Source organism: Mytilus californianus, unplaced genomic scaffold, assembly GCF_021869535.1.
Source record: "Mytilus californianus isolate M0D057914Y unplaced genomic scaffold, xbMytCali1.0.p SCAF_10, whole genome shotgun sequence".
In the NCBI taxonomy this organism is placed as follows: domain Eukaryota; kingdom Metazoa; phylum Mollusca; class Bivalvia; order Mytilida; family Mytilidae; genus Mytilus; species Mytilus californianus.
This window is the reverse complement of record NW_026262582.1, coordinates 68,704,407-68,724,617: the sequence shown is the minus strand read 5'-3', so window position 1 is coordinate 68,724,617 and position 20,211 is coordinate 68,704,407. Positions and strand designations below refer to the sequence as shown.

Below are 20,211 nucleotides of genomic sequence, written 5' to 3'. Positions count from 1 at the left end.
GGATGATAATAACTTTAAGATTTATTGGTTATATTAGGGATTTTATTAAACAATAAGTATTAAATGGTATTTACCTTAGGTGTTTGATTTTGTCGATATTAATGTTGATCGGATTGATTTTTACTTGTTTATTGCTTCTTTTAATTTTATAAATACAGTTTTAAGGAAAAGAGTTTTAAAACTAAGACTATCGTGCAATGACATATAGCAAATGTACAACAATGACACATGCCAATTGTTTGATATTTATTTCAGAATATTTTATGTAATGGAGAAATTGCATACCCCGTCAGCAATGTACTGTTACCAGTCAGAGGCATTAGATGTTGGAAAGATATATTATAATGATCAACAAACGTACCTGCAAAACAACCACCAGAATGATACTTTTTGTCAGGTAAAATAAAAAGGCTTTGCTTGTAATCGATTGGATTGCCAATTAGAGAAATGTTTTACGAATTATGTTAATTGTAAAGATGTTGTCATGGTAATGAAATTGTAGATTCTCTAAACGCAAGTGACGAAAAATGGAAATTAAAAGACAAATACAAACAAACGCACAAGAAAAACACACAATTAGAGACAACTTAACAAAAAGGACACGTATGTCTTTTATTATCCTATCCAATGGTTTTAGGATGTTATGTAGTCATTTTACAAAAACAAGACTTATAAAAGACAATTATGATAGGACAAATTTCAAAATAAAAAATATAGAACAACTAAGAAAAAAATGATTAGCGTTCAATTTTTTGAGATATCGGTCATTGAATATTGGCTACTAATTTAGAAAATGAAATAAGAATTATTGAAACATTTTGAAAAATTGGTGGTTTAATGGCAAGTATCTAATGACACTCTGGTGAATAAAAACGGGAAATTCTGAAAATATGAAACATAATTTAAATTATGACTGACGAACATTTTTAAACATTTTATTGAAATTAAAACTGATATTTCATATAATAACATGTCATTTTACAAATTGTATATTAATATAAATTACATGTTTATTATGTATACTGAATTATAGCATTTAACGTACGTTCATGTATTGGATTTTTATGATCTTTTTTTTATATTGAAGGGTTTATTAAACTTGTACATATTTTAAAATGAATTATTAAAATTGTCAAATGATAGGTTAAAATATTACTAGCCAAGTATTACCTTTGAAATTGTAAGTTTGTTTACTTACATTTTTGGGTGATTTCATTATTTCTTATATTAATTATAGGACTAATTGGATAGTCTAAAGGATAAGTTCATACATTGGCTATGATAATTCAGCGTTGGATAATGCATAATAACTGCTGAGAGATTTACAGGAAACGGACCACTTCAACATTGGCGAGGATTTAGTTAAAATGATTGATGACCACTTGAAATCTCATGACATGATAACTAACTGCTTAATATCAACTTTATCTACTACCAAGAGCATTTCACTAAATACTTATTTCTTGAACCACAAGAAGTATTTAGCTGGTTATACAAATGAAGAACATTTAAAACCAGTAAGTTCCTTAAACAACAATCTAGTGAAGAAGATTTTATTGTGGAATTGAAGATGTGTTAAATGTCAAGATGTGGCCCGTGGTAGTAGATTATCTGCCGATGTCATTAAAAGTCACATGAATGAACTTGCAAATATCAGCCTTGGTCATGTCAACCATGAAAAACCTACTACTGGAGGCCGGGTAACTGTTGTTGTCATAAAGACATATATCTGAGGTTACTATGGACATAGCAATAGAGTTTTCAGAAAAAATTAACGTATTTGGAATTAAACTGGAGGAGTACAGGGACGCAACTGAGAATATGGAAAGTATTTTGTGCCCATCAAAAAAACAAAAAACAGTTTGAATTTATAGTTAAGAGTGGTAATGGTCTGACAACACACATTTTCATTTGTACATTGCATTTGTATTTATATCTTAATCACTATTTATGTTTAAAATATATGATTACTTGACATGAAATAAAACTATTCAGTTGAAAAACAGAATGTGTTTATATTAATTAATGCATTATGAAAAAAATTTTTTAGAAAAGATTACAAATTTAGATGAGTTTTTAGAATAAATTAATTGTCGATATCCATTCGATATCGATTCGATATCGTTGATATCGTCGATATCGACTCCTCCAAATGAACCAGGACAAATAACTGCAGATGAAGTGTTATTATAAATTTATTGTCGATATCGATTCGATATAGTTAATATCGTCGACATCGACATCTACAGATGAACCAGGACAACTTACTGTAGATGAGGTTTTATGATAAATTAATTTTCGATATCGTCGGTAGCGTCGATATCGACACATACAGATGAACCAGAGAAGTGAAGTAGATGACTTGGGTATACAATGATTAAGTTATTATCGATATCGATACGACATCGTTGATATCGTCGATATCGTAACTACATCGTGTATTGGACATACCTCAAATTTTATTTAAATAAAGTCCTAAGATAATCTTAAATATTTATTAATCAATGTTGAATGGAGATCAGTATCTTCAAATATCAACAATTTTGATTTAAGAAAAAACATTGAGAAACACCTATTCAATATAAAAAGGCAGACATTAATAGATCCATATAAATGGTTGACTGTGCAAGTGTGCAATGTATTAGAAGATGAGATTCATTTATTCGTCATTTGTAATGTACATGAGACACTTTACCTGTAAGCTATTTAACTTTATCACTTAAATGCAATCATGCTTTCCCTTTACCCTTGACTAGTTTTTGAGTAATACCTTTGCAAATATATAGTATTTTCTTCAAGATAAGAACTCAACAATTATGACAATCATAAAAAATATCAGGGAATTTAGATAACAGGTCAAAGAGTTATAACTATTGCCCCTGAATTGTCAAAATCTATAAAGATACTAAGATAATGCACCGGTCCCACATGCCTGATAAATATTGTACGGTCCCTAAAGGAATTTCAGTTTTGAATTTTCCTTCGAGTGCGGTATTTGTGTTAATTTCCACGTAACTGTTACATTTGAAATTTAATTAAAGTTTATCTCTATAAAAGTGGTACTTACTGGGCAATTCTTCAGAATTGTGTAATACACACTTTGCAGTGATGAATTCTTCGCGGCTTCCCATGGAGTCGTATTCCATCTCAAATAAAATGTATGTTATCATAATTGATATTCAACTTCAATGATGTAAAACGTGGCGTTTTATACGTCACAACTTATGTATGCCTTTTAAGAAGTAACAAAAGAGTTGTTTTGTTCCGATGACTGATAGTGTTTAATTTTTTTTTCAGATTTATGGACATCCTCTTTTTGCATTTGCCTTGGAGTTCAGTATTTTTTTTTATACTTTTTTATTTCATTAGGTGTTATGAGTTAAGTGAAAAATGATTGATAATTCAAGTTGAAACTAAGACTACACAGGCAAATTTCATTCACATGAATTTCATGTGATTTTAATTCATGTGAACCTCACATGAATTCACGTGAATTTCACCTCAAACGATCTTATACGTGATACTCACGTGCAATCAGTTCATGTGAGTTTCACGAGAATCTCATGTAAAACTCATGTGAATTTCACGTGAAAATCATATGAAATATTTTTCAGATGAAATTCATGTTAAATTTTGAAAATAAGCTTATTTCAATAACATTAAAATTTTCAAATTAAATCAAAATAATGAAAATACCAATTTGTTTGGTTTTTTTTTAAGTTCATGTAAAATTCACGTGAAATGCACATGAACATTTTTCTGTGAGTTTCATGTAAATACTCGTTTGAGGTTATTTTCACGTGAAATATTTCACATGAATTTCACGGGTATCTCACGTGAAATTCATGTGAGCAAAATTTTCCTGTGTATTTAACAAAAAAGGATTGCGAAGCCTCAGTATCACACAAAATTAAAGAATTACATATCGCAAATAATTTAATCTACCTACACGGCCTAATTGGCCTAAGCGACTTAACAACAGTGATAATTCACTCATACAGTACATGCTTTAGTGAATCAATGTGTTGTTTGTAAACTGTTATTGTATAAAAATATTAGTCATTGAACTCACCTGTCTCTACAATTTCGAGCTATATCTCTTTGGTCGCATTCTTCAAGAAGAAATGTGACAATATGTTCTTGGTTTTCACTTACTGCAATATGAAGTGCTGTTTGTAAGTCATAGTTTTGAACTTTCAAATCGTAACCAGCATTTTTGAAACTGTAACGCAAAAAAATTATAAAGATACAATTTTGAAATCAGTAACATTCTTCTGTGTTAAATTCTTATGGAAGATCTATAACTAAGAATTCAGATCTGGTAACGTTATTGAAGTAATATAAAAAGGAAATTTTATATACTGATTTAAGTTTTGTTATTATATTGTATATACATGCGCATCTGGCGCTAATACAAAATTTAAATCCTGGTATCTATGATGATTTTATTTGCATACTAGAATATGAGGCTGATATCTCAGATGACTTTTTTTTATCCCATTGGAGCATGCCATTTCTAATAGACGATTCCTTAGATGAATTTGGCAAACCATTCTGAATTTGGGATCGTCAATGCTATTATTGTTGTATTGGATTTGAACTTATGATTTGTTGATTCGATCGTCTGATGTTCATAATAAATAGCCTGATAGTTCTCGTGGTATTACAAACCCGAAATTTGTGCACACGTGAAATAAGTGTTTTCTGTAAATTTCCTGTTTTTTTTAAATATTGTAACCAATCCCAGACACAAGTCACCAGATTGTTTGGTCTCCTTGCAGTTCAAATTTGTTATAACGGTCACTAATCAATCTTTTAGTTACGATACTCACGTCAAACATACTAAACTATAAGTAAATTTACTAGAAGGAGCAATTATAAGTTTGAAATTTTAAGATTAACCCGTTTGGAGATCTCACCAAGATGTCATATTCTCGAAACGTCCACTTATTAACAAACAGACTTTTTTTGGGACTGTATTAAGAATTGACATTCCTCTATTGGTATGCATAATGTGACAGAGGAGGCTGACATTTAAATATTTTAATTCGAAAGGATTTAAAGCTTCGGAGCTTCTGATGATTGTTAGGGAATGTATTTGTAGACACTTATTTGTATGCTTATTCTCAAATATCTACCGCACCTTAAACACTAAAGACTAAACATGACAGCACTCCCTACATCAAGCAAAATTTAAATGTAGTTTAAATAGTTGTCGTTTTAAAAACAAAATTCATGTTTACATGTATGAAATATTTACACAATTTGCCTTGGTATTAACATTTACCTTTTCATTTTTTTAATATCTCCTCTTGCTGCACATTTCAGGAGTTGCATGGTCATAACATCAGCTGATGGGGTTCGAACCTATGTTAACAAAACACTTTCTGTGAAAAATTGATGATGATGATGATGATGATGATGATGATGATGATGATGATGATGATGATGATGATGATGATGATGATGATGATGATGATGATGATGATGATGATGATGATGATGATGATGATGATGATGATGATGATGACTAGGCTACTATTTTCAGGGCCCTTTTGGTCAATCAGCTCCTAACGTTTCAACGTAATACTACATCCCTGACTTTCAAGTTTTAGGATCTGAACGTTATTTATTAGCGTCAACAAATATCAATCATTCTGCTTATTTGGGTATTTCTAAGTTAAGAAATCAGAGAAAACAGAGAGGTTGAAAAATATAAACATCTCATTTAATCATTTAGAAGATATAAAGTAAGACAAAAAAAGAAAAACACCTTACTCGAAAAAGAAGATAGGGTAAGCGTCTCCTGCTCTATATGCATCACCCACCATGCAGGTCAGCACTCAAAATTTAACAATCGGTAAAATTTACAGATAAAACGAATTTTGTATTCTTAACTCCAAGGACAGTTCAAACGGAAAGTCCCTAATCATGTGGCAATATCAAAAGCTCAAACACATCATGGAATTGAAAACAACTGTCATGTTCCTGATTTGGTGCAGGCATTTCCTCATCTAGAAAATGGTGGATCATACTTGGTTTTATAAGGAGCCAAAAAAACTCACTTGTTTGACAGTCGCATAGAATTCCACCATATTGACAAATATGTGTGAACAAAACAAACAGACATAATAGGTAAAAATGTCAAAAATTGACGAACAACAATCAACTATGTGTTATAATCTTAATAACTATAAACTCAAATAAATATGTCAACATAGAAAATCAAAATGACATATAGACAATCTAAAGACAAAGCACAAAAGATAAAAATGTTGACAAGAATACACAAAAATTGCTATAACACAATAACACTATGGCGGGGTATATAAACACCGAGCCACGTGAAAAGAATATTAACAAAAATGGACAAAACAATAAAGGTTAAAAAATATACAAAGACAAAAACAAAAGAACACATAACACGTACTAAGATGATAAACAGCGTCGGTACGTATAATCTAAACTTCAAGACAATCATGTACTATTTGTGAAGTTGATACAGAATATTGATCAATTAAGTCTTGGTATCGTCCGATAATTTAAAAAAAGAAAAAGAACGAAACGTTTCTAGTATCTAAAGATATAGGACTGCGGAAACATGTCGCTAGTGAGTTAAAACACACATTTCGCATTGGTCAACAAATTTTTGGTTGTAATGTATTGTTGAAGTCAGTACTTTTGCTCATCATTCTATCATTAAAGTATGAACATGCACGAGCGTAGCATTTGTATTGAGATAATTATAAGCCATATGATGGAACAGAGGTTATGATACTGCTACAAATTGGAAAGTTGACAATTGTCAAGTTGAAATTGTCATGTTTGTCATAGAATCTAGTTTAAAATCGTCCCTTTGTGTCAATATCAAAGAAAAGATTAAGATATGACGATGACGTTGTAGTTGCGGTTCCATCTTTAACACAACTTAAGTTTACTTGAATATAAGTCCTAACTAACCATTTTGCTGCTATATATTGACAGGACATTATCAATTTATCGATCAAACAAATGTGTACATTTTGATACTGTCTTCGTAAATTGTGATATTTTATGGTATTGCTTCTTTCTTCACAAATAGAAAAATTTAAAGCAGTTAATAGGGAGAAACTGACTTACAAAAGTTTGATCATCATTGTGTGTAATGTTACTATCCAATGATTTTAACATGTATTCTTGTAATTGTGTTATAATCGGTCCCTTCTGGTCTTGTCCTCCTTCCCTTGCAATGTCGATAGGGCGCTTGTCACTGAAATGAATAAAGGAAATTATGCGTTAACCATATATTGCTTTGTAGCTATGCAATAATAGCTATTTCCAATTTATGGAATTTCGAAATTGCTTACCAAATTGAACAATGGTATCTGCTCATCGTATAGTGTTGTTTGTTTACAAAATTTAATTAAAAAATGTCAGGAAAGATTACAAATGAATAATTTCCAGCGGAAAACTGGAGAAATGAGTTTCTGGAATCAAAAGTTAAAATCATTAAAATGTTATGCTCAACTAAATAACATACAGCCTTACGATTGATTTATTCACGCCATATTAAAACAAATGCATGAGTAAATTGTTTAATAATCAACCAATATTTATTAACAACAACTTTAATATGTTGAACATATCTCTTCGTGTTAAATAGAGTAAGGTATCATTATATTTTCCTACCTCCATCGTGTAAAAGGTGATACCTTGCATTGTTCTATCAAATATTTCACAATATCTTTCATTCCATTGTCAACAGCGGCATGTAAAGCTGTTTGGCCCATTGAGTTCGATAAATTCATGTCAGTGTTTTTATCTTTTAATCTTCAAGAAAAAATACCATGTTAATAAAAAGTAAAGATAACTTATACGTTATGTTGTTCTTTGTTAAACGAAAAAAGTAAAATCACAAAAATACTGAACTCCGAGGAAAATTCAAAACAGAAAGTCCCGATTCAAAAGGCAAAATCAAAAGCTCATACACATCAAACGAATGGATAACTATTGTCATATTCCTGACTTGGAACAGACATTTTCTGATGTAGAAAATGTTGGATTGAACCTGGTTTTATAGCTAGCTAAACCTCTCATTTGTATGACAGTCGCATCGAATTCCATTATATTGACAACGATGCGTGAACAAAACAAACAGACATAGAAGTTAAAAATGTCAAAACTACAGCAGTCAAAATTGTGTTACAATCACATATGTAACAAAGAAGCACACAATGGCATTTAGACCAAGCACATCAGCAAAAATTAAAGACAAGAAAACACAAGTTTACCAGAGTACAATAACACAATGACGGGATGTACAGAGCCACGTCATATTTGTAACGAAGAAACATAAAAAGGCATAGACAAAACACATAGCAAAAATGAATTACAAGCACCTAACAAGTTATACAAAAGCACAAAAATGAAAGACAAGAATACGAGAATGTCATACACAATTATGACAGAATGTGCAAGTACCACAAGTATCTTAATTACAATAAAAACAACAAAATATTTAACAAAGAAGCACAAAAAGGCATATATCAAATTTAACAACCTCATTCGTTGCTTCTTATTTTTGAATTTTATTTATGTATGTTACATCCACCCATAAACGATTAAAATATTTTAAGTACTAGGACCGAATGGTAGATTAACATTGACTCTAACGTTGAATCGCGCGTTTGACGTCAGAATGTAAACGTCAAACAGGTAGTGATATAAAATAATTTTGTCATTCAAAGTATGAAAATAATATAGTCTATAGTTTTTTAGGCATATCCTCTGCAGAATGTCCCACTTTTCTTATTTGTATACATTTGCAGAATCTTTTATATTTTCATATATAGGATTTAACCAGTAAAAAAGGTTGCTATAGCACCAACAAATGGTTAAGTGCAAAACAGAAAAAAAATTAAACTGCAATATATAAGACATGCAGTGCTTTGCCGAAGCTGAATCTAAAGATACATAATAAGGCTTTGAAACTTAAATTTGAATTAATATGAAAAAAACTGTCATTATGCTTTTCACATACTTTCTGTATGTTCATTTTATCTTTATTGAATATGAAGGGATATTCTTACACAACTTACACTCAGCTTTCCAATTTTTAATTACGATGTATGTGTTGTGTAGAATGATCATAAAAACATTATCAATTAAAAATAATACCTCTATATGCACTACTATATTTTCGTCCACAGATAATGTTTTAAAGCAGTAATAAAAACAATTTACCGTCTGATTGTACGATTATCGCCCTTCCCAGCTGCTGTTATCAGTTCAATGGCTTTTATTTCTTTAAAGTTCTTTATTATGTAAAACAATTGAACATTTTAAATAATTAAGGATCAACATATAATGCATAAAAGGTAAAGAAACAAAACTATTGAAGACCAAGTGAAATTCAAAATCAAAAGTCCCTTAACTATTGTCAAAATCAAAAGCTTTAACACATCAAACGAATAGAAAACAATGGTCATATTACTGATTTCGTACAGGCATTTCTTTATGTAGACAATTTATATTAAACCTTGTGTTAAAGCTAGCTGAATCTCTCACTTGCATATCACAGCTGCATTAATAAATAAGCAGGTTTCCCAAAAATATGTCTATAAACGATTAAAGCCGTATAATGTGTATGGTAGACACGTTTAGATATTGTTCTCCAAATTATTGCTAATGTGGTAAACATATATTGTTGTTAACCATGTGTCAAAATGTTTGGTGATTGGAATAATACTCATAAATGGATAGTCTAAAATAAGCGAATCATCAAAATTGAAAATTCTGTCACATTCTTCCTAAAACTGCTATTGCAATGTATGTCTGGGAGAAAACAAAACTTAGTGTTTAATATAAAAACAACAGTGAATTTACAGAATTTAAACAAAACAGTTATATTACATGACAACACATAAGACTCGTGCATGAGGGTATCTCAAGCCACTTTAAGTGGCTTGAGATACCCTCATGCACGAATGTCAACCAGTAATGACATTGAGCCAGTGTTGTAAAAAACTCATAAAAAACTCAAGGTTTACAATTTGATACCCTGAGACCTGCGTTTAAACATTTAAGTTCATTTCTAAGAATTTCAAAATATTGTGGACATTACTCATGTGGTAGCATAATCTGTTGTCACAAATTGTTTCAAGGCATCTCGTGAAAGAATTCCCTTAGTAGCACTGATCTGTACTTATTTCATTATTTTAAAAACATTCTTGTAGCACTTCATGAATTTTAAATAATATGTTTTCCATATCGTTATTAGATAAACAGAAATGTACAAAACGATGTCAATATTACCTTTCCTTGACTTTTGGTCTGGTTGGTCCTATAAGATTCCAATAGTGCTATGGTGTTTTTATACTTTTCAATCTTATCCTCTTCCGTTTGCAATTTCTGGTGCACTTTCGCGTCATCTTCAGCTGACCGATTCCACCTGTGAACAGATAGGTTATTTTTAGCAGTTTACGGTGGAAATGAAGAGTACATATCAATGAGAAAAGATACAATGACAAATGCTCAACATAATATGTTTGATGTGAGGGTACGCAAATTGCGCCCATTTTTAAAGTTTTTTTCACCTCCCTTTTTTTACAATTCAGACAAATGGTCTGTATTTAATTGGAGACGTTTCTTTGTATACTATGATCCAGACCATAGGAGTATTTGGACCGTATGCGTATTTTTTCAAAATAGTATACGGTCGGACTGTACGCTTACGGTCTGCCTCATATAAAAAAAGTTGGTCAAGTTTATTAGATACAAATGTATATTACAGATCAACATGACTTAAATCTCAAATTGATATAAAAAGGTCAATTATAATTGAAATAAAAACGTAAAATTCACGTTTATTTAATATGTTAATCTCCTGTATTTAGCATGTCAGTAATACATAGATTGAATTATGCTCACTGAAAGTTATCGAAAGTAAACATAATGGGGGGAGAAAAGTTTTAAGAATATTTAGTAACTTTGCAAAATACAAAAGCAAAGTAACACACATGAACAAAGCATGTAAATGTCAAAAAAATATGACTTTTTTTGTGGAAGCAAGTGTTATCTTGGGCGAAAGTAACAAAATAGGATTCAGATAAACAATTAAAAATATTTGATTTCCATTAATTGAATGTTCGTTTATTCATATAATTGTAATAATATTAATTTGTAAAACTAAATCAAAGATTTCGATTATTGTTTGTTTAAATTTAATCCATATGATCCTAACATGTATGGCCCAACTCGTACTAGACCGTACGAGTATACGTATATATTCCGGACCGTACGCGTACGGTCCAAATACTCATATAGTCAGAAACATACTATATAGTTACATCGATTTAATTTTGCTCCTCCTGATCAGGGAGTAATATTTTTGGACGTTAACCAAGCAACAATCAATCTATCAATTTGTGTCCAACATTTTAGTTTTATGCATTATCTTTACATCTCCCCGTCATACGAATTTCATTAACGCGGTTTTCCTTTCGGGTTTTTTGTTACTTTCCTTTAGTTCTGTAGACTATTTTTAGTTTATATGTTTTGAAGTTATATCATCGTGCCACTGTTTTGAAACATTAAGACTGAAAATGTTTACATTATACGTAAAACAATCAATAGGTATATGAGGGTTTGAAACTAATAAAGACACTACATGAGTCTAATGACCAAATATTGAATAGTTGATAAAAAAAAACATTTGTCCCCAATTATATCAAATATGCGACATTTTGAATATATTCGAATTACCGCAGATGTTTACCCAGTAGGATTTCTCACTGTGCACGCACGTGGAAGAGCAAGTGTGTTATCTTTGTTTGTACATTAAAGTTTTGTTACTGGTTGCAAAAATGCAAAAACAATATTTTCGCTCCTCTGTGAGACCTTTTGCATGTAGCGGATTAGCTACATTTTTAAATGAAGGATTTAATTGGAATTTTATATTAGACCATGTTTTATTTTTCACAAATGAGATGCCTCATTTTCCAGTCATCCAATATTTACTAAATAAATTATGTGTTTGTACAGGGTTCACTTATTGTATTAAAAAATATTCGATACAAAATTATAAACCCATTTCATTCAACATTGACAACTTCATAAACTTATGCATTTGTCAATTTTAGAAAAGGTTGTTTAAAAATCTTTAAGGCAAAACACATTTTTTATTAGTTTGTGATTTAAACAACTGAGAAACAACTGTTATGATAATCTGGAAAGAAACTTTTCTGTTTAAGATTTGTCAGATACAGAAAGTGTGATGTTATGCTTAACCCTTTATCACCATCTTAAGTAAACAAATGAAAAATACTATTGTATATTAATATACTTTAAAACTGAGGACAGAAGGACTCTGGACTATTAAGTGCAAGTAAATGATCATGTATATATAAATATGTAGTTTTCAGTTATATTGTATACTTTTTTTGTATCTGTCCCACATTTATTGTTTAAAGTTATTGGATAAGACACATTTGAAGGTTATTCAATTGGTAAACTCGCTAAACGACTATAAGTAATGTCAATAATCATACAATGATTTTTAAAAAGTTCCGATTAAGCGCATATTCATGCCATGACTGTTTTAATTATGAAAGATATCTGTCTTTGTTGTTTCTGTAATGTAAGTGCAAACCAATTTTTAAAAAACAAAAAGGGAACAATCTATGTGGTCTTTGTACTTATTTATAATTTGCAGATGAAAAATTCATTATTCTATAATTAAATATTTACCTATCTTTCGCGTCTGGAAAACATAAATTATGACGAATAATAAATTTCAATACTTCGTTTTGACCTTCACATGCTGCTAAATGAAGTGCAGAGCGACCATGTAGGTCAACATCATCCATGTCTATGTAATCTTCATAATACAACCTATACAAAATGTGTAATATACACAAGTAGATACACATACTTAAGCTTGTTTTTTTTTAATATACAAAATATATGTTTATATCCAATGCCGGGTGTATCTATCAATGACATAATAGTTTTCTATGTTGTGTCATCTGTACTATTATTTGTCTTTTTTATTTTTGGCCATGGCGTTGTCAGTTTGTTTTCGATCTATGAGTTTGACTGTCCCTCTGGTATCTTTCGTCCCTCTTTTATAGAAAACACAAAAGATATGGGATATCTTATCTCAAAAGCGGTTGAAAATTATGACGAACGTGTATACAAAATAGAAGTGCTATCGTGGCCAATTTTTCTTGTCTTACAGGTTAATGGTCAGCAATAGAAGAAAAGAAGACCGAAATAATTATCATAGATAGAGTTTTGACTGTTGTCACATTTTTTTTCACTCGTTCTTTTGTCTGATAACATTTGACTTTGTAGGTTTTTATGGACTTTCCCCTTTTTGAATACACCCTGAAGTTCAGTATATGTGTATATTTTTTATATTTATATCCATGTGGTGTTAAGGTATAATTCTAGCTTCATTTGTTTGCCTGACCAACAGCTATATTTTAACTTTAATAATAGATATTCTCATAAACTTCCATTCGGATTAAAAGCCAAAGCTACAGTTTATCTTCAACTTAGTCTCATAATCGAAATGTAACCTATACCTCATTCCAAAACGAAGACTATAATTGTATGTCAAATTCGTAGTTAATCTCGATTTTGCATTCACATAAATTTATATATTGTTTTGGTTTTACATTTACTTAACTGTTTTTTATAGTTCTATTATTTGTTTCTCTGTAAAAAAAAATCTCAATAGAGCTTATTCAAAAATTGTATGATGCACTTGGATAAAAAGTCGATGCGTTATATTTCATACTTTAACTTCAAATTGACCCCAAACAAACACTTCACGTTTTGTCTCGAACTCTTATTTGATATCATGACAGATAGGGGTATGCTATTTTTGCTTTTCAAAAATCTTAGTTTTGGCGAAGATATTATAATTTTAAAACATTTTAACTCACATTGAATTTTTGTATTACTAACCCTTCGCATTTTTGATTTTTGGCTTAAAATGTATTTGACAAAAATTAAACCATGGAATATTTTGTAGAGAACGATTACAAACTAACCTTTTTATATGATCTAATCTATCTCCTTGGGCAGCTTTTAGAAGACAAAATATTCTTTTATCATACTCCTCGTTATACACTTCTGGATCCTGTGTTGTATAATGCAACGTTTTTTTAAATTTGATTAAAATTGATTGTCATGGTTGTTTCCAAAATTTTGACCAATATTATTTTTCTGTTGAATTTTCAAACGATTTCTCTTTTAAGACCTTTTTTTTTTATTATATAGCTCTTTAATTAAATTTAGGAGTAAAATGTTATTTTGAAAAAATTGGTTTCATAATGAGAATTTAACTTAGATGATACGATACCACGTCAGAGGCTATATTAACGTAAAATGATGAAATGAAAATAAAACATAACATTTGAAACAGAATACTTACAGAAATCATACGATGAACAGACAGGGAAAAACCTAAATAACAGGTTGTGCCTAAAAAATATAATCAGACAATTTAAATGAATATACCTACGGTTGTCTGTAAAAGTCATGTGACTTTATACTTCATGTTTAATCTGAAAGCAACTATACTGTTTTGTTAATTTAGTAGGTCCATTCCCGATGGGTATTATTTTACTAATGTTATTGATTTTCGTTTGATCATCTAGTTAGTGGCAAAACGGGGAGGATAAATTCAGTAATAATTGATTACTTTTTCTTATTCTATTCCTATCGAAAGTATTTGTAACGGTACGTGACATTAAAACTCCTAATATCAAATACTTACTATTTGTTAAGTCTTTTAACATGTTTTATTTAGCCGGGACAGAAATACAAATTTAACTCTCGATAAATCATGACTTTATGTTTCATCTTAAATAAAATTCAAAACTATAATACATATTTTAAAAACAAATTATTCAATCATCTTTTCTTATTGATGAAATAATTTCAATGCCAAAACATCTTTCAAAACTCAGATAAAAAATTACCGTTTTAAATGATTGGTAAATGCATTGGCATGTGTTAAGACAAAATGAACGAAAATAAAAGCACATGTATATAAAGTACAATATAAAAGCCTATTATAAAATAATCATTTGTATGTGAGATTATAAAAAGTCCACTTGTGTACCATTCGAATAATGTAAAAAACTGTTGGCTGTATACTTACACAAGAGAATTAAAACAATAAAGGTGAATACATATGCTAAAATTCTCTTTTCATTACGGAATGCCATGCAAATTCCTAAAACAAAACATAATAAATAGTTAAAAACCAATTGTTCAGAGAAAAATCGAAGGTCTTTTCACATCAATTTTCAAAGCAATTAAGAAGAATCAAGTTCCTGTTTCTCAAAGTTAAAATTGTCAATCCAATCATAAGTTTATTTATACCGATGTGATAAATAAGTGGTTTTTATATACATTTGAATGAAATAAAGGAGATAATGTGCTACTTCCGGTCAAGAAAATATCCACTACACGAAATCCCGGATTTGAAGAGGTATGCAAATGTTATGTAAATGTATTCAGAGACCGACATTTACATATATTTACAAACCGCTGCATTTAGTTTATCTTGTCTTTACATGTAGTAAATATCCAAATCTCTTGTGCTATACCCTCCTATGGGCAGTTATGAGAGACCACGGTTTATAAAATATATTAACACCTAATCAAACCATTTTAAAGTTTAGAATTTGCATATATTTATGACCATCTCAAAACTTTCGCAAACTTATGTATTTGTATACCTCTGCAAATGGAAATCTTTGTCATATATTTTTCTATGATGTAAATTTATCCGCAAATGTGTTTCTTTGTCTAGGTAGCAAAGCATCATCATTCGAATAATTTTATAGGGGTTATAAAGTGTAAGGTGCATTTACATTTGCCTGGTATGTAAATCAATTCAAAACGAGAACTTTATAGAGGGGTGTAAAGCATCATTTCCTTTAATCTGCAGAGACCTGTCAAATGTATTGTAAAGGAATATTTTTGTTAGTCTTTATAGTCGGCTGAAATGTATGTCAAATCAGAACATATCAAAAGCCTTTGAACATATTCCTAAATGTATGGTAAATACATAGATTTGCAAACAATTTGTTTGATTAAGAAATGTGGTCAAATGATAATATCAATGACATGTGTAAATATATTGGGCATATGTAACTTTGAATACATATGCAAAGAAATGATAAAGAAAGATATTTCACACAGCTAGAAACGTATCTGTAAATATATTGGGCATATGTAACTTTGATTTTATAAACCGCGGTCTCTCAAAACTGCCCACACCTCTGTAAAACAGTTTTGCAAATTTTAAACTTTGCATACATCTCCTATCCTGGAAAGCGCATGCAAATCTAAGGCCTATCTTTACATATCTTTGGAATATGAATAAAGCTATGGAAATAAAATAATTATCTTTAGCATATCTTTGAGGACGTCCTAAATAATGCCAAAGGAATAATACATTTACATATACATTAGTAGGTCCGCAAATATATCTGGCAGAAAAGTAGTTACATTTGTCAAACATTTACATGATTGCCCAAATTGTTGTAAATCTGCCTTTTCGTGTAGTGATCACTTCTGGTATCATATGATAGCTTCTTTCAAACTGATTCCAAAAATATAAAGTTTCTATTTACTTTTGCCTATAAAACAGGAAATGATTGGCCACTTCCGAATTATTAAAGGTCACTCCTCGTCTTTAGTGATAAATTTATGTATTTGTATTTCAAAATATATAGATTCCAAGTACTTTTCGATGAAAAAAGTGTACAAATAGCTACTTCCGGTCTAAAGGTGACTTCCAGTTGACATTTTTCAAGGTCATATATCACCAAACCTTTTGTTAAAGGTCATATGGCTTTATAATGAACCAAGTTGAGGTAATAATCAATTAACCTTATACAAAGACATTTCAGGGGCACTAACTCCTATTAGATGCTATTAGATTGTTTCAGACCAAAAGTAACGTATCTTCATTACAATAAAGCAAACAATATGCACTTGTTCTATTATATATATCTTTTAAAGTGTTTGAGAAAATGCAAAAACAAGGAAAAGTCAAAATTGAGAGCTTGAACTTGACCTTTGACCTTGATCTCATTTTCCAAGTTAGGACCTAGGGACCTCAAATAAAAAGATTCCAGGGTTATACGGTTAAAGGTTTATGAGTTGAAAAAAACATACCGACAAATTTATTTGGAAAAGGTAGATAACTCCTAGAAAATTTCATCGAATCGCTTCGATCAAATTAGACAAACATTCTTGAGGATGTAACGAACAATTTGTAAAAAGAATTTTGTCGATATCTTTTTTTGTTACGAAGGAGATGCAAACACATGATAAACAGTGAATAGGAAGATAACTCTTACAAAGAAACCTGTTTGGTTCAGCAGTGTTAAAATTTAAAAGTGCATAAACTGTATGATACTATATAAGAAATATCTTAGCGACAAATTGCGAAACAAAAATGTTACGCGAGGGAAAAAATTTGGCAGAAGAAAAAAGTAATAATAATAAATAACCAATTGTTCAGAGAACAATTGAAGGTATTTCCACATCAATATTCAAAATTATTGAAAAGAAGCTAGTTCTTGTTTACTTAAAGTTAAAATTGGCATCCAATCATAAGTTTGTTCTACCTGATGCGATAAATAAGTGGTTTCTATATACATTTGAGTGAAATAAGGGAGATATTGTCCTACTTCCGGTTAAGTAAATGTCACTTCTGGTCTCATATGATAGATTTCTTCACACTGATTTCAAAAATATATAGTTTCTATATACTTTTCACTGTAAAACAGGAGATAATTGCCCACTTCCGGTTTATCGAATATCACTTCTGGTCTAAAGTGATAAATTAATGTATTTATATTACAAAATATATGGATACCGAGTAATTTTCCATGAATAAAATGCAAAAATGGCTACTTCTAGCTTTCTCAAGGTCACTTCCGCTTGTCATTTTTCAAGGTCATATGTCACCAAACCTTTTGTAAAAGGTCATATGGCTTTATAATGAACCAAGTTGAAGTAATAATCACTTAACCTTAGAACAAGACATTTCAGGGGCACTTACTCCTATAAGATGCCATTAGATTGTTTCAGACCAAATGTAACATATCTTCATTACAACAAAGCAAACATTTTGCACGTGTTCTTTAATATATATCTTTAAAAGTGTTGGAAAAAATGCAAAAAAAAAAAAAAATCAAAATTGAGAGTTTGACGTTGACCTTTGACCTTGACCTCATTTTCTAAGTAGGACCTAGGGACCTCAAATAAAAAGATTCCAGGGTAATACAGTCAACATTTAATGAGTTGAAAAAAACATACCGACAAATTAATTTCGTAAAGGTAGATAACTCCTGTAACATTTCATCAAATCGCTTCGATCCAAATCAGCCAAAAATTACTGAGGATGTAACGAACAATTTATTTAAAGAATTGTGTCGATACCTTTTTTTTTGTTACGAAGGAGATGCAGACACATGATGAACAGTGAATAGGGAGATAACTCTTACAAAGAAACCTGTTTGGTTCAGCAGTGTTAACATTCAAAAGCGCATAGACTGTATGATACTATATCAGAAATATCTAAGCGACATATTGCGAAACATAAAAGTTACGCGAGAACAAAATTTGGCGGAAGAAAAAAATAATAATAAAAAATATAAATCAATTGCTTTAAAAAAGCAATTGTAAACGGTCTTTTCCCCTTTGAAACATTATTGATTGTTATGTGTGTGTGTATTTGCTTGTTTGTATGTTTGTTTGTTTGTTTGTTTGTTTGTTTGTTTGTTTGTTTGTTTGTTTGTTTCTTTCTTTCTTTCTTACATTAAAGGGTTCATATTAGTGTGTTGTTTAAGTTTCTATATTTAGTTTGAAAAGTTTTTATTCTATTTCAGGTCCCGCGCGCGTCTTTGTCTCGCGCCAGATTGTGGCGTCACGTGACGACGCTTTATAATAGCGAAAACTTTTATTTCTTTTTAGGTGGAGACGATGGACAGACAACATGTATAGCGACGGAATGCACACAATGTATTTCTTTTGTCATTGTAGGTTATTGATGTTTTGATCACAGTTCACAAGCAGTGCATGCTTTGGATTTAATTGATCCTGTGTACATTTGAAACACGTTTATCGATTATTTTCATACGATGTACATTTTTCAGCATCAGTTTGTAACACAGATTTGTATTTTAATCTAGGACCAGACATTTTATTGTAGGATTTCACTGAGATTTACGGAGCAAGCAAGCGAATTTTACGGCATTGGAATTTCTGTTCTCTACAAAAATTCTTGGAAGGTAGCTGCACAACGTTGTTATATGAAGATGTAATGCATGTATACCCTGCTGACTCCAAATTTTGAGGTCAATTGGCCATGTAGATTCAGAGAAGATCAGATAACATGCATGTGGAATTTTTGTTCAGAAGAATTGTAATAACAATATTAAAAACCAATTGTTCAGAGAACAATTGAAGGTCTTTCCACTTCTTACGATTTATTTTGATACAAAAATATGAAAAAATCGGTTTAAAATGTCATTTCCAGTGTCAAATGATAGCTCATTGTTTGCTGATTCCAAAAATATATGGTTTCGATACAATTTTGTTTAAAATAAGGGAAGTAATTCGTTACTTCCGGTCTAAAAAATGTCACTTCAGGTATTATTTGATTATTCATTTGACACTGCTTTCAAAAATATATTGTTATGTATACTTTTACAATCAATAAGTACCAAAAAATAGCCACTTCCGGTTTACACAAGGTCACTTCCGGTTTTGCTTTTTCAAGGTCACATGGCTAGTTACCTAATGTACAAAGTCCTATGGCTTAATGATGTATAACTATCAATTTAAACCAAAGGTCAAAATCTAGATCGTCAAATTAACACATGACCTTGACCTCAATTTCAAGTTCATTAACCAAAGACTTCAAATCAAAAGACCCTAGGTCTTTGATATGTATGGTAAATTAGTTATATCACTTTACGCATAATTCTACATATACGAGGGGTTAAAACTCCCATTTAACGTATAACCTTGGTTCTCCGGTAAAGCGCCCAACATCCGAGTAAAAAATGATTAAATATAAATTGCAGCAAAACTTGTAAATAAAGAACATGGACTATCCTCATATTATATTCTATCCACCATATGAATTTCAGCATGTAATATGCTACCGTTAATTTGTAATAATCGAGACAGTTT

The 20,211-nt window shown here is 30.5% G+C and overlaps 1 protein-coding gene and 2 long non-coding RNA genes across 3 annotated transcripts in view; all 3 read right to left on the bottom strand.

Annotated features, from left to right (window-relative positions):
* LOC127718415 (uncharacterized) overlaps positions 1-4,198 on the bottom strand; it is a 35,782-nt gene extending 31,584 nt beyond the window's left edge. Inside the window, exons 1-2 of the mRNA XM_052224431.1 lie at positions 4,073-4,198; positions 3,068-3,146 (exon numbers count right to left, since the gene is read on the bottom strand). The gene's annotated coding sequence lies outside the window, so the exon portion shown is untranslated. The remainder of the gene's footprint in view (positions 1-3,067; positions 3,147-4,072) is intronic.
* A 1,107-nt stretch (positions 4,199-5,305) lies between these two features.
* LOC127719102 (uncharacterized) lies at positions 5,306-10,431 on the bottom strand. The gene is made up of 5 exons (XR_007990173.1): positions 10,294-10,431; positions 9,223-9,293; positions 7,669-7,809; positions 7,120-7,249; positions 5,306-5,367 (listed from the first exon to the last, which is right to left on the bottom strand). It is a non-coding gene; the product is annotated as an uncharacterized LOC127719102 (long non-coding RNA).
* Positions 10,432-12,737: 2,306 nt separating this feature from the next.
* On the bottom strand, positions 12,738-15,220 carry LOC127719101 (uncharacterized). Its single transcript, XR_007990172.1, has 4 exons — positions 15,152-15,220; positions 14,420-14,469; positions 14,037-14,125; positions 12,738-12,870 (listed from the first exon to the last, which is right to left on the bottom strand). It is a non-coding gene; the product is annotated as an uncharacterized LOC127719101 (long non-coding RNA).
* Between the last annotated feature and the right edge of the window lie 4,991 nt (positions 15,221-20,211).